Source organism: Cryptomeria japonica, chromosome 10, assembly GCF_030272615.1.
Source record: "Cryptomeria japonica chromosome 10, Sugi_1.0, whole genome shotgun sequence".
NCBI lineage: Eukaryota > Viridiplantae > Streptophyta > Pinopsida > Cupressales > Cupressaceae > Cryptomeria > Cryptomeria japonica.
This window is the reverse complement of record NC_081414.1, coordinates 560,766,177-560,782,987: the sequence shown is the minus strand read 5'-3', so window position 1 is coordinate 560,782,987 and position 16,811 is coordinate 560,766,177.

Sequence of the window (16,811 nt, the reverse complement as noted above, 5' to 3'; positions counted from 1 at the left end):
TTGATGCCAATTAAACAAATAGAGCAAAGGAAGGAATAGGAAAAAGTGGGAGCAACTAGGTTAAAAAGCAAATGCGCATAATGGAAAAACATGTATTGAAAGTCATATTACACATGATAAACAAGGAGACAAGGCTTGTTGGGAGCAATTAATGATGGAAAACTAGAATTATAGAGTTACCCTTGGATTAGAGGTCTTAATGTAGGGCTCATAGCCGAAAACAAGGATAATTGTTCTTATAAGCATTTTAGACCCTAGATTTTGTAGGGTAGACAAAAGCATTGATATCGAATAAAGTAGTTAAAAAGGAGAAACAACATGGATAGCTGACCATAATTACAAAGGAAATACAAGACATATTTACACTAGTAATGATAAACCACTTGCACAAGTAGTACACATAGTTTTGAATTATAGGAAATGAAAGAACAATCAACATGGCAACATACAAAATAACTTGGAGAAGTAAAGCTTATAGGTTATTTCAACACTTAAAACAATAAATATGCAAGCTAGTACTTGAGATAGTGATGACACATATAATGGCTTGTTATGGCTATAGGAAGATGAAGAGAGTAGGTGGGAAATAAATCAACAAATTGGAAATAGAATGCAACTTATTTTGAGTAAGAACAACTAGGCTTATGTAACAAACACAACCTTGTTATATACAATCACATGGAGATACGCCAAATGTTAGCGGGTACACATGTACAATATACAATTTATCGATTAATTGGAGTGGTTATAGAATGCACTAGAATACTAGCTAATATGAAGAAAATTAACAGTTATGCACACACAATTGCAACACAAGATATATTTGGAGAGACTATTTATTGGGGATAAAACTCTAGGAAGAGTGTTCTTTTGCATTACCTCATGCAACAAATTTATAAATGTACAACAATTTTGTATTACCTCAACAAGACTTACTATAACAATATGCACACTACCTTGAAAATTGCAAAACCTTTAATAACTTTGCTTCCAAATACCAACATTTATCCCAAACTTAGACACAAGTAATCTACGCTTCATTCTCACACAAATAATGTTCTATGTTGCATTAACATTCCATAGTCCACCATTCAACACCTAGAGGAGTTCATAGCGCTACTTAGATCCATGACAATTGCCTCAAGTTTCCACTATTAGTGAATGAATTAGAGATTTGTCTGCCACACCTAGCTTCTTCAAGCTCTAGCTTAGGTTCTTTAAGTTTATACCATTTGCAAAGATTATTGTCCCACCTAAAATTTTGATGAAGGGTACTCCCCTTACAAAACTAAACACATAAAATAGAAAAATAGGTAGAACAATGCATATAATGATAATGGTGATGATTCTACTATTGGTCATGATTTATTATCCTTATGGATGGCTTTTTCGGACACAACCAAATCTTTATCAATCCTCAAGATCAATATAAAACAACTTGCATAACACCTTGGGGTACGTTTTGTTGGGTTGTCATGCCTTTTGGATTAAAAAATGTTGGTGTAACTTATCAACGTGCTATGGATCTTATCTTTCATGATTATATGAATAAAATCTTGGAGGACTATGTTGATGATATATTATCTAAATCTATTTCACATCGTGATCATGTCAAAATCCTTTGTTAAATATTTGAACATATTCATAAATATAACTTGTTCTTGAATCCCCCAAAATATGTTCTTCGTGTTGATAGTGAAAAAACATTAGGATTCATTGTTTCTCATCACAATATTGCGGTGGAAACAAAGAAAAATGATGCTATTGTTAACATGCCACCTCCTAGAAACATTTTCAACTTTGTAGCCTACAAGGAAAAAATCAGGCTATTTCATCAATTTGTTTCGCAACTCACAGATTGAACTCTTACTTTCACCCAGTTGCTTAAAAATGATAGTTCTTTTAAATGGAATGTGGATTATCAAAAACCTTTTGATGATTTAAAAAATCACCTAGCTAATCCTCCTATCTTACAACCTACTATTCCTAATCATCCTTTTCTTCTTTATACTACTGCTTCTTATAATGCTCTTGCAACATTATTGGCACAACATTATAGTGATGGTAAAGGATGTCTAGTGTACTACATAAGTCTTACTTTGCTCGATTATGAGATCTGATACACTTCAATAGAAAAATGTCTAGCTCTAATTTTCGCAACTCAAAAGTTAAGATATTACCTCCTTAATGCTTAAATGCATGTAATCGTTGAATTTGATATGTTGAAACATCTCTTCTCTAAAATAGATCTTTCAAGACGCTTAGTGAAATTGGCTATGTTGTTAACATAATTTGACCTTAAGTTAGTCTCCCAAAAAGGGATTAAAGGACAAGCTTCAACTGACCATTTAGCTAATGATCCTTCACCTTTCACTCTTCCTAATCAAGACTCATTTCCCAATTATCTTTGTCCTTCCTTTGGATGTGGACGATACTTGGGACTTGTTCTTTAATGGACCTAGATGTCAAACTAATAACTCAATGATGAACGGATAGTACCAAACTGGTACTGAGAGGGGGGGGTGAATCAGTACAGACAAAAGCACATTCCTAAAACCGGTTTGTCAGTAGACACTGTGCTTTGGCAGACAAACAGTAACACCGGTCTTAAACATAGTACAACCGGAAAAAGCCAGAATAACTAAGACAAGCATAAACTGGTTGACACTTATCTTTTCATACAATCTAATACTTCATTTCCATTTCACCCTAGTGCATGAATGGGCAATCTATCATCAAAATATATAAACAGCTAGATCAATATGATTTACCTTCAAACACAAATCACTGAAACCATCACATGAATAACACCACACATGACACACAGATTTTTCACGTGGAAACCCAACTGGGAAAAACCATGGTGGGGATGAATACCCACAAGCTGTTTTTGAACTCTTCAGAAGTCCGCTCTGTTAGGAGCCTTGTCCGGTTAAAGACTGATACAATAGCTTTTGTTAGGAACCGATCCTGTTAGGGATCACCCGGTTAAGGGATGGCTAGAATACCCTGTTAAGGGTTAAACCCTGTTAAAGGTTACCTTGTTAGAGGATTTCAAGAACTCAATGGTTTTGAGTCACCCTGTCAAAGGATTTACAGTAAGCCGGTTAAAGTTACCCTGTTAAGCGATTTCCCAACTATTGAAGTGGTTAGAGATCAACAGGTATTACAATGATCTGGTAACAACACTCAATGCCAATGCAGATCCGCTTTAGCTCCTCTTCACCTTGTGCACTTACACTCTGCAGGTATCACTTCTCTCCTTTGGTCTGGCAAGAATCACGTATCTCTTCACTTGGATACACACACACAACTTTTGCTAACAACTTCAAAAAGAAACACAACATCGACCTTATAGGAAACAGATAGGTCGGTAGCATAAACCCTAAACCCTAAACCAGTTAGGTTAAGCAATTCAAATGATTCAATCCTGACCGTTGAGCACATTGCATTAAATGCAACAATCTTGAACCGATCTCAAGACGTTCTCCATCATTCGTTTTCCACCGCTTTCATAGCGGCTGATAACCCATCACACGTTTTCACCATTTACAGACTTCGCACATTCCCGAGGTAGATAGGAACAATCTCCTTCATGCAAGATCCTTCATGCGCACAATGCTGACATGGCAACACGATCTGTTCTTCGTTACAATGCTAACTCATCACACAAAGTCACCGATTGAGTCACACATGCTTGAAGCACTTCAACCAGAAACCCTGAAGTTAAGACTACCAACCGGTAGTCATACAAAGCTTCCATGTACCAGTTTCCATATCAACATGCCAATTTACCTTGAACAAACACATCGCTTCACTTTGGCACATATACCGGTTCACAATGTTATACTGGTTCTCACATATACCGATTCTTGGTAACATACCGGTTCTCTCTTCTTCAGCATATTGACATCAATGACAACATACAATGTCATCATGTCCTCATACCGGTTCACATAATGCCAACAATCTCCCCCATTGAGATTGATGGCAATATACAAAGATATCTCTCCGCTTCACATCTTCTCCCCCAATTTCTGCAGATATCTTCTTCGCTTCACTTCTTCTCCCCCTTTGACAACAATGCCAAAGTGGAGGCACAAGCTTCCCTATTCCATTATGTTGCTCCCCCTGAAGAGTAGCATCCTTCAACACATCAATCCTGAAAAAAAATTGACTATGCAATAACTGATTGATGTGGAGCATATTCCTTTAGTTCACCTCCTCAAGGGGCAAAACCCCTAATTCACCTCTTAAGTACATAAATGTAGCCTTTGGGAGAGGCTTGGTGAATATGTTTGCTAACTGCTCCTTACTAGAAACATGTTCCAGTGCAATCTCTTTGTTTTGAACCTTTTCCCTCAAGAAATGATACTTAAGCTCAAAGTGCTTGGTTCTAGAATGTAAAACCGGATTCTTGGAGATGTTAATTGCACTAGTATTGTCACAAAATATACTTACCGGTTCAGATACAGGAACTTTGAAGCCATTTAATACATGCTTCATCCAAATTGTCTGAGTGCAGTTTATGAAAGCTGCAACATACTCCGCTTCTGCTGTAGACTGAGAGATACAACTTTGCTTCTTAATCATCCATGAGACCAGTCTACCACCGAGAAAGATTGCACCCGGTCGTCCACATTACTTGCCTAATCAGCATCTATGAATACTTTCAAGTTGAAATCCTTGCTATATGGATACCACAATCCATAATCAATAGTTCCCTTTAGATACCTAAGAATCTATTTGACTGCAACCAAGTAGGATTCTCTTGGACTTTTCTAGAACCTTGCAGTAATGCCAATTGTATGTGCAATATCTAGTTTGCTATGCACTACATAATGCAACTTACCAATCATTGATCGGTATTCCTTCTCATTAACCAATGCTGAGTCATCCTCTTTGGATAGTTTACAACCGGTCACCATCAGTGTACCAACCGGTTTGTTGTCTTCCATCCCAAAGGTCTTCAACACCTCTTTGACATACTTGGACTGAGTGATAAAGATTCCATCTTTCATCTGCTGAATCTGTAGTCCAATGAAGAACTTAATCTCCCCTATGAGTGACATCTCAAACTCTTTCTTCATCTCATCTGCAAACTCATGACTCATCTTGTCATCTCCACCAAAGATAATGTCATCAACAAATACCTCACAGATCAGGATCTGATCTCCTTCAGATTTCAAGTAGATATTGTTCTCTCAAATCCAATCTTCACAAGATGGGAGTGCAAGTGTTCATACCATGCTCTAGGTGCCTGCTTTAGACCATATAAGGCTTTATGTAGCCTACACACCATGTCACTATCTTCAGATAGGGGAAATCCATCTGGTTGTTCTATATACACCTCCTCTTCAAGTACACCATTTAGGAATGCAGATTTTACATCCATTTGATATACTTTGAATCCTTTAAAAGCTGCATATGCAAGAAGCATACGAACTCCTTCCAATCTGGCTATAGGAGCAAATGTTTCTCCATAGTCTTCTCCTTCTTCTTGGGCATATCCTTTACACACCAGTCTGGCTTTGTTTCTAATCACTGTGCCATCCTCATTCAGCTTATTTCTGAAAACCCATTTGGTATCGATGACATTTTTATGCTCCGGTCTGGGTACCAAAGACCATGTACCATTTCTCTCTATCTAGTCAAGTTCCTCTTCCATTGCCTTGATCCAGTCTTCATCTTTATGTGCCTCTTTGAATGATTTAGGCTCAAATTCAGAGATCATACATGAGTTTTCTTTGACCTTTCTTCTTGTAAGGACTCCTGCATCCTTATCTCCTATGATTTGCTTAGGATCATGATTCAGCTTGACATACCGAGGAATGGTCTTACTAGATTCCTCTTGCTTTTCTTCTTCATCCTCATCTCCATTAGTATCAGCATCTACATCTACCGGTGTAGGAACACTGTTATTGGTACTTGGTTGACTGGCAACTAGCTCCCAGAAGGTTACAACCGATTCATTTACCGCTTGCTTATTGCCGGTTTCCTCAGTTTTCTCAGAGGTTTCATCAACTCTCACATTAATTCTTTCCATAATTCTCTGAGTCCTGTTATTGAAACACTTGAGAGCTTTGCTCTTGGTAGAATATCTTAAGAATATTCCCTCATCACATTTCGCATCAAATTTGCTCTGGTGTTCGCTCCTCTTGATGTAACATTTGCTACAAAACACTCTAAAATAGCTAACCACAGGTGTCTTACTGGTCCAATACTCATAAGGAGTTTTATCCTTACCTTTCTTGATGAGTACTCGGTTCATTGTGTAGACTGCAGCGCTCACCGCTTCTCTCCAAAAGGTGTGAGCAACCTTTCCTTGAATCAACATTGTTCTTGCTGCTTCAACCACAGTCTGGTTATTCCTCTCTAGTAGTCCATTCTGTTGTGGAGTCCGAGGGGCAGACAATTGCCTCTTGATGCCATGTTCTTCACAGTACTTGTTGAATTCACCGGAAGTGAATTCCCCTCCTTGATCAGTTCTAAGACACTTGATCCTTTTACCGCTTTCCTTCTCCACTAATGCTCTAAAAGCTTTGAACTTTCCAAAAGCTTCAGACTTATCTTTCAAGAATGTGACCCACATCATTCTTGAGCAGTCATTAATGAGAATCATGAAGTACCTATCACCCTGCACACTCCTAGTTTTCATAGGACCACACAAATCAGTATGCACAAGATCAAGTAAATTGTCAGCAGTGAAAGGTTTACCTTTAAAGGTTGAGGAAGACATTTTCCCTAGTTGACACTCTCTGCACAAGGTATTTTCTGGTTTGCTCAGCACCGACAACCCTCTAACTATCTTCATCTTACTAGCCTTCACAATGTTATCAAAGTTTACATGGCAGAGTCTCCTATGCCATATCCAGTTGTCATCGAACTTGGCCATAAGACATGTACTGATATTTGCATTCAACTGAAACAGGTTACCTTTGGTCTACATGTCGGTTGCCACCAATTCACCATTCTTTCCTTTGATTCTGCACACTCCATTCTTGAATGCCAGAGTGAGACCACTATCATTCAGCTGGGAAACACTCAGAAGGTTGTGTCTAAGACCATCAACCCAACACGCATTGTCAGCACTACTCTTTCCATTCAGAGAGATGGACCATCTGCCTTTGACCATACATGGTGCATCATTACCAAAGCGAACCACACCACCATCATATTCTTCCAAGGATAGAAACTTGCTCCGGTCACCAGCCATATGGTGAGAATAGCCACTGTCAATAATCCACTCATTGGAATTATCAAAGTGGGAGACAAGAGTCTTCTTGTCTAACACATCTTCCTTTACAGCAACAAACATAATATCTTCATTTTCTTCATCTTTTGATTCCTCATCTGTGACACCTTCATCAACTACCACAAAACAGTTTCTCCGGTTTCCTCCTTTGAATTTCTTGAACCTTTCTGATTTGTCCTTGTTGTCACCATTAGGACAGTTTACAACAATATGTCCTATCCGGCTACAAGAAAAGCATTTCAAAGGGAGTTTACCTCTGTATTTATCGGTTCCTTTAGGAAGTTTTCTGGCAAGAAGAGCTTCAAATTCCATCAGAATCTCCTCATCATCCATTTCTCTGCTGTGTCTTGGTTCACCACTGGTGCTTGCTTCTTTTCCTTTTCTGGATGTTCCAGCAAAAGCTTAGAAAGCTGATTCAGTCTTTTGAACACTGCCATCAAAACTAATTAGCTCATAGGCTGTCAACTTTGCAATGATGGAGTCTAGGGATACCTTAGTCTTGTCTATTGATCTCAACACCTGAATAGCAGCAACCCTTATTGCATAGACCAGTAATAAGGATCTCAGAACTTTGCTTACCACAATGGAATCTTCCATTTTACCACCTGCACTCTTGATATCTCCGACAACAGTTTTGATTCTTATTCCATATTGTTGAATGGTCTCACCTTCAACCATCTGCATGTCTTCAAACTTCCCTCTAAGGATTTCTTCCTTAGCTTGTTTTACATGCTCATCACCGCCATAGATATTTTCAAGAGTATCCCATACTTCTTTGGGATTTACTTTATCTTGGACATCAATAAACTCAATGTCAGATAAACTACTAATTAGGGCTTCCATGACTTGCCCATTCTCCTGCATCTCTCTCTTTTGGTCATCAGTGAGAGTACCTGTAGGGGCAACATAAGCATTCTCAACATAGCTCCAGTGTTGAGCACCCATGCTTCTGATGTATATCTTCATTCTGCCTTTCCATATATTGAAATTATCTCTGTTGAACTTTGGACCTTCCCTCTTCATCATTAGATTGGGATCTTTTCCTCAAGTGGTTAAGCTTATAACACACAGGATGTGGAGGACGCTCTGATACCAATTGATAACTCAATGATGAACGAATAGTACCAAACCGGTATTGAGAGGGGGGGGGGGTGAATCAGTATAGACAAAAACACATTCCTAAAACCGATTTGTCAGCAGACACTGTGCTTTGGCAGACAAACAGTAACATCGGTTTTAAACAGAGTACAACCGACAAAAGCCAGAATAACTGAGACAAGCATAAACCGGTTGACACTTATCTTTTCATACAATCTAATACTTCATTTCCATTTCACCCTAGTGCATGAACATGCGATCTATCATCAAAATATATAAACAACTAGATCAACATGATTTACCTTCAAACACAAATCACTTAAACCATCACATGAATACAACCACACATGACACATAGATTTTTCATGTGGAAACCCAACTAGGAAAAACCACAGTGGGGATGAATACCCACAAGCTATTTTTGAACTCTTCAAAAGTTCACTCTGTTAGGAGCCTTGTCCGGTTAAAGACTGATACAATAGGTTCTGTTAGGAACCAATCCTGTTAGGGATCACCTAGTTAAGGGATGGCTAGAATACCCTGTTAAGGGTTAAACCCTGTTAAAGGTTACCTTGTTAGAGGATTTCAAGAACTCAATGGTTTTGAATCACCCTGTCAAAGGATTTACAGTAAGCCGGTTAAAGCTACCCTATTAAGGGATTTCCCAATTGTTGAAGTGGTTAGAGATCAACAGGTATTACAATGATCTGATAACAACACTCAATGCCAATGCAGATCCTCTTTAGCTCCTCTTCACTTTCTGCACTTACACTCTGCAAGTATCTCTTCTCTGCTCTGGTCTGGCAAGAATCACGTATCTCTTCACTTGGATACACACACAACTTTTGCCAACAACTTCAGAAAGAAACACAACATCGACCTTATAGGAAACAGATAGGTCGGTAGCATAAACCCTAAACCCTAAACCAGTTAGGTTAAGCAATTCAAATGGTTCAATCCTGACCATTGAGCACATTGCATTAAATGCAATAGTCTTGAACCGATCTCAAGACGTTCTCCATCGTTTGTTTTCCACCGCTTTCATGGCGGCTGATAACCCATCACACGTTTTCACCGTTTACAGATTTCGCACATTCCCAAGATAGATAGGAACAATATCCTTCATGCAAGATCCTTCATGCGCACAAGGATGACGTGGCAACACGATCTGTTCTTCGTTACAATGCTAACTCATCACAGAAAGTTACTGATTGAGTCACACAGGCTTGAAGCACTTCAACCGGAAACCCTGAAGTTAAGACTACCAACCGGTAGTCATACAAAGCTTCCATGTACTGGTTTCCATATCAACATGCCAGTTTACCTTGAACAAACACATCGCTTCACTTTGGCACATATACCGGTTCACAATGTTATACCGGTTCTCACATATACCGGTTCTTGGTAATATACCAGTTCTCTCTTCTTCAGCATATTGACATCAATGACAACATACAATGTCATCATGTCCTCATACCGGTTCACATAATGCCAACAAAAACTAGCTTTGGTGTTGGTGTCATATTATTACCTCCTTTAGGAAAGTCAATTCCTCTATCCTACTGTCTAAACTTCCTATGTACCAATAATATAGTCGAGTATTAAGCTCTTATCACTACTTTGTGTGCGGCTTTATCTTTCAAAGTTCAACACTTGCTTATCTTTGGTGATTCATAGTTGATCATAAGACAAGTTATGGAAACATATGAAGCAAAACAAACTAAACTCTCTCAGTACCATGACTCAATCTTATCATTGTTAAAGAAGTTTGTCTCTTGCACCATAGATCCTTTATCACGTCAAAATGGTTAGTCGAGATTAGTCAAATAACATAAAACTAAAACCATTTTAGTGTATACCAAGAAAGATTGAGATAAAAGCATAATTAGACATCAACGAAATGGACAAACTCCCTCATGACGCTCCCATTGCCACGAATAGTCCTTGTCCTCCTCGTCTCCACAAACCTTGAGTACTCTGAAGTTGACTAATCGAGAATGGGAGAGATAGATGGGGTGAGAGTGGAATGTGGATTGCTCACATTCACATAACAACATAAAGATGTGTGGATAAGGATTCTGACATGATGAGGGTGTTATGATAATGCATTATGCACTCAAGAGGGCAACATGATGGATGCAATGATTAAGGATATGCAACCAAAAGGGCAGCATAAGTCTATGATGAAAAAGTGGATGATTTGCTATGAGTAGAGGCTTCAATCTATAGAGTTGGGAGCCTAGGAACAGACGGTCAGGATTGGAAGGATGATGAAGGGGCCAGATTAAACGGGAGTGTGGTCCCATATCTAAAGCATTAGCTTTGTGACAAGTGTCACAAGGTCAAGAGGGGTGCAAGGGTAAGTGTGAACACACATGGGGAAACTCCTAAAAGGGACATGTCTATGACATGTGTAAGGGATAAGGTGGTTATGAGGTGACTTGGGAGTCGCATGTTGAAATGGTAGAGGCTTGTGAAAATGACATGTCTATGACATGTGTAAGAGGTAGGTTGACTTTGTGAGTCACATGTGGAGTGACATGTGGGTCTGGGTAGATGTGTAGTATTTAAAAATTAAATAAATATTAACAAGGATAAGGCTTAGGTTAATTAGGTTAATGGGGGGATTAAAAGATAGGTTTGTACGAACCACAAAATTAGCTTAATTAATTATGAATTAATATAGGTAATTGGGATTAGGAATAAATTTGGAATATTCCCTAAAGGTGAGTTTGATTTATTAAAATAAATCTAACTTTAGGAGGAATGTAAAGGGGGTATTAATCAAATATAATTTAATTAATTTAGGGGAAATGATAGGATAATATGATTTAAATTAATCATGTGATAAACGGTTAATTAATTGAATATCAATTTAATCAATTTTATGTGTCTACATTTTGCCCCTCTTTGATATAGCAACATGAAGTGATGTTATATCAAAGAAGAATAAAAAAGAGTGGATAGAAAAGGATAAGGACTAGTAGCATGATGCCCCAGTCACTGAGGGGTTGAGGAAGGATGAGGAGGAAGTCGTGGTCTACCCCTTGAGAGGACATTTGGATTCCAAGAACACGGGTGTTCTCTTGAAATGGATAGGACCATAGGATGAAGGGAAAAACAGAGGGATAAGGAAGACAAATAAACTGAAGCCTCTAGGTGAAAAGGGGAAATGGAATGAAAGAGGATATGATTGGTTGAATAGAAGGATTATGAGGATGGGATTGTTGTTATGCATTATGTGAAGATCAATCCTAGGTTTGATATTTTACTTGACGTTATGCACCAAGGTATGAGGAACTAGGATGACAATGTGCCAAGTACATGATAAAAAAGGTCAAGTGCAAACATATGCCTTATGACACCATGATATGGAAGACCATGATGCCCTAGTGGCAATAGGATGCGAAGACCATGATAAATGCAAAAAATGATAACACACACAAGCAACAAGCAAGCATGCACAACAAACAAAAAGCAAACCAAAATTTTGCCCCTAGTCATTGAAAACTAGTGGATTGACCTATTAATGATTGATTGAGAGGATATAAATGTTAACGATAAGAACAATGCATACCCCAAGGATTGAGAAGGATACATCCCATGATGATGATTGGATTAAAGATGGATTAATGGATTATCAGTTGATTTGGATCAAGATGATGACTTGCTTAAGGATGGTGGGCCTAATTGCAAGATTGGATTGCATGGATTAGGATTGATTTGGGATTTTTGGATTATAGGGATAAAGGAATTGGATGGGAAGAGGATAAATGAATTTGATATTTGATGGTTGAAGGATAAATGGATTGGATAGGCTTAGAGGGGGATAAATGGATGGGAACCAATGACAAGGGAGAACCAAGGCTTGGTAAAAGGATGGAATGAATGGAGATATTGCTTGGATAGGAGATGGATAGATATGAATAGGATATGGAGGACTAAAGAATGGAAGATAGGAGGATGGAGACCCAAGGACTATGTTGCAAAGGAGTAAAATGGCCCACACTAGAGGTGGGGGAATTAAGAATGGAAGTATGACAGATAAAGGATGTATGAGATGGAAGGATAATATGTAATGGATATGGATGGAGGAGGAATTAAGGCTTGTATTTTTCAAAGCATGCATGGATATTATTTTGCCTCTATCTTGATCAAGATCAAAGGTATGAATGGAGTATGGATTTGGATAGGATGAGGGATATGAGATAGAGGATAAGGGACATGGATAGGATATGGAATGTGAGATGGATTATATGGATGGCATGGTCAAGATCAAAGATAGGAAAGGAGGATGGACTTAGATAGGATGTGTCTAGAGGATAAGAGATATGGATGGTAGGATGGCCATGATGAATCTTGCCTCCAAGTGTAGAGTGCAAAAGGATGAGGGGATTACACATGATGCTTGTTTACCAAGTTTTCATCATGGTACTTACCCAAGGTGCCACAAGAAGTGGTTTTCACTATTGGATGGATTTTTTCTCTTTACTTTCTTTTTTCTTTTTCTTTTTTTTTTTTTTTTTTTTGGAATAATTTGGATAGATAAAGAGGAGGATAAGTAGATGGGGAAGATATTGGATGCGTGAAAGTGAGATGGAGGGAGGACTCAAGCATCTAGTTCCACTAATTGTATCTCTTAAAGATGTGCTATATTGAACCAAGATAACTAGAGCTATGCTCATAGATGTTGGTAGCAATGGATGGGGAGATGGAATGGATGAAAGATGGAGAGGGATAAGTATTTATGAAAAAGTTTGAATTAATGGGATGGGATGGATGAAAGATGGAGAGGGATAAGTATTTATGCAAAAGTTTGAATTAACGGGACAGGATTATGGAAAATGGATGGGGTTTTTGAAAGACTTGTAGATGAATGGATGGGGATGTAAGGAAGATAAACATTGGCACACACCTTGAAAGGTAGTGGAGTTGTGGAGGAGGGGATATTGAAGTAGATGGAGGATCAAAGGAGGATTTTGGGAAAGGAGCACCCAAAATAGATGAAGGGGAAGATGGCCTTGGGATGGTGGATTTTGGGACATAAGGATGCAAAATGGATTTTGAAGATGGAGGATTGTTAGATGGAGGATTTGAGGACTTGTGAGTGGAGGGATCTTTTGGATTAGCAAGTTTGGATGCCAATTTGGATTTCTCTCTGAGATGCATTTGTTTTATAGCTTCTTGGGAATCCACATAGTTTTTGATTTTTTCTTTTTGGGCCTTTGTGGCCTTTTGGATTTTTTTTTCATTTGGATCATATTTTTCTTTCTTGAGCATGTCTTTTTGATGGGACATGTTGATCCTTGGATTTTTGTGCATTTCTAGCTTTATGCATTTTAGATTTGGCATCCAAATTGTTTCCAATAGCAATGGTACGAGTGCATGAGGATAAATGACACAGATATTTTATGGATGGTGGTGTGGAAGGAGAATGTTGGAAGGTGATGCAGGAGCATCCCCAGTTCATAGCAATCTTGCATCAACCAAAAACATTTTCCTTTCTGTTTGCAATTTCAGCATTTATTTCTGTGTGTCTTGGTTTTGGCTCACCGGATCCTGCGGAGTTGGATTATACTTGAAGACTTGATCATCTTTCTTATTTCCAAACCGCATTGCATTTGGATCATTTTCCAACAAGTTATCACTATTGGTTTCCTTGACAGTTTCATGCTACCGGTTGACAGTTCTTGTTACCGGTTGCCTGGACTTATTTTTGGTGATCTATTAGAACCCCTTCCAAATCTTGCGGAGCCTTGGGCGTTGATTCCGATGTTTCTTGGTGTGTGGACGACCTTTTCCTATGATCTACACTTCATCCTTTGGATTTTTTGGAGGAATCTCTTGGCAGAGGCCGATCTTGTTGATTTTACATGTTAGGTCTTGTTCTTCAGGTTTTGATCCCTTTTTGGGCCGATCGGATCTCCTTGGATCGTATATATAATTGTAATTGCGCATTAGAATGTAGCAATTGAACAATCAAGTATTTAGACTAAGCATAGAAGATAGATCTTAAGATTGAAGGTCCCGGTTGTGACCTATTCTGTACTTTGAGCATGTTTTAGCAGGCCTGTGAGTTGGTTTCTATAACCCGGTTGTTACCAGTTGGTTGTAATCAGTTTTCATGAAATAAAACAATCTATTTTGCATTGCCTCCATCATATCTTTGTGTTTCCGTTGTGTTTACTATTGTTGACCAGTCTTGATTGATCTCTTTGAGGTCCCTCCTAACCGGTGACTGCTTCAGAAGGGATTCAAGGATGTGTGTCTTTGTTGATCTCTCTTAGGGATTTGAGGTGATAGAGGGATGTAAGGACCTAATATGGATGGAAGGGGTGAAGGGTTTATCTTTGGAACATAAGGACCCAAAATGGATGCAGATGAGAAAGGAATAGACTTTTGGACATAAGGGTCTAAAATGGATATGGAAGATGGGGGATGGTGTGATTTTGATTTATATGGAGGGATTTTGGATTTAGGAGGGATGGAAGATATAGCAACATCTTGAGTATGAGCTTTGTAGCCAAGACCATATGATCTTTCATTTTCTTGGACTTGAAGGGGTTCCAATATGCCTAGTTCATGGAGGCCTAACCCTTTGCCTTGATAGTTCATTTTTTCACAAATAATTTTTCCAATAGGATACTTATTATTGTGGAAACAAGATGCGAGTCCATGTTGAGGGGGATAGGAGGTGGAATGAGTTGTAAGCTCTTGGAGGAAACCGGAGTGGATAAAGGTGGAAGAGCCAAGTTGATAGATATGGGATTCATGAATGGCTTCAATAGGGGTGATGGGCGCTTGTGGAGGAATAGGATCATGTGGAGAATTAGGAGGAATATTACGATCTTGAGATGGATTTGGATCATGACATGGCGATGGAGGTATACTTTGATCTTGACTTGGGATAGGATCATGTGGTGGAATGCGAGGGATTATTGGATCTTGAGATGGCAGGGGATTATGCAATGGGATGGAGGGGATACTTTTCTCTTGAAATGTAATGGAATTATTAGATGGAGTGATTGGATCATGACATGGAGGGGAATCATTGTACTGGATAAAAGGGATGTTGTGATCTTGATGAGGAAGGAGATTTTGAAGGGTATTAGGAGGGATGATCAAATCTTGAGATGGAAGAGGATCATGGGATGGAGTGGAGGGTAGACTTGGTTTTTGGGATAGAGAGGCATCATGATATGGAGGGATACTTTGATCTTGAACTGGAGAGGAATCGATGCTAGCATGTTTTGGAACAAGCTCTTGCCTTGGTTGGGATTGTGGGGATTGTGTGAGGGAGAAGGATATGGATTCTTCCACATGGGTGGGTGATGGGATGGAAGTATCGTGAAGCTTAGGGGATTGAGGTTTATCTTGATTTGGAGGGGATGGACATGCAATTTCAATGTCACCCTTGTCAATGAGGTTTTGAATGTAATTTTTTAACCTTAAACACTTTCTAGAGGCATGACCTTGGATACGATGGTAATCACAATACTCATGTTCATTGTACCATTGATGTTTTGGTATATTTTCATCAAATGGGCGAGTCATAGGAAACACTGCAACATCAGCTTGGACCAACTTTTTTAAGACCACCTCTATGGGCTCAACAAGCGGGGTGTACTCTTGATGAGATTCTTGATCAAGAACAAAGATGGTGTTGTGGGGTGGGGATTCTTTCTCCTTTGCACATATTTTTGGGGTCATTTTTTCGAACATGACTGTGAAGGATAAGGATGATGTGGATTTTGATGGAGTGATTTGGGATGTATGGGGATTAGGACTATGGGGAGGTTTAGGATTAGATGAAAGATTGGGATTATGGTTTGGGGGATTAGGTGGAGGAGTAGGATTATGAAGGGGATTTAGATTAAGTGGGGGATTAGGATGAGATGGAAGATTAGGATTATGGTTTGGAGGACTATAGTGTAAGGGACTTGGATGGTGAGTGGAGGTGTTGTAAAAAGAGGGGGCTTGAGATGTGGATGGGGGATAAGATTGTGATATATATGCTAGTTGGGAGGGGTGTGTGTGTGAGGGATAATATGGGGATATGGAGGAGGGATAAGATGTATTTCCCTTGTCAAAGGTAGAGGAAGGATAAGAAATGTGAGATGGATTGGGATTGGATATAACTGGGTGAGATGGAATGGATGAAGATATGGTAGATGGATTGGAGGCTATGGAACTAACTTGGCAAACAGGTTGGGGTGGGTATGATTAGTATGGTGATCCTTGAATTTCCATAAGAATTTTCTCATACCAAGCTCTGATGTTTGGATTTTGGATTTGGGTTGGAGAAGGTCTTTGATGAAGATTGAGATCAAGAGGTTCAAGTCTTTGAAAAGCCATCTTTTTCTTTTGGACTTGCATCAAGACTATGTAAGGGTGACCTCAAAATGGCGAGAGTGGATGAAATGCTAGATGAATGTATATGGGACTTGGACTTAGTGCT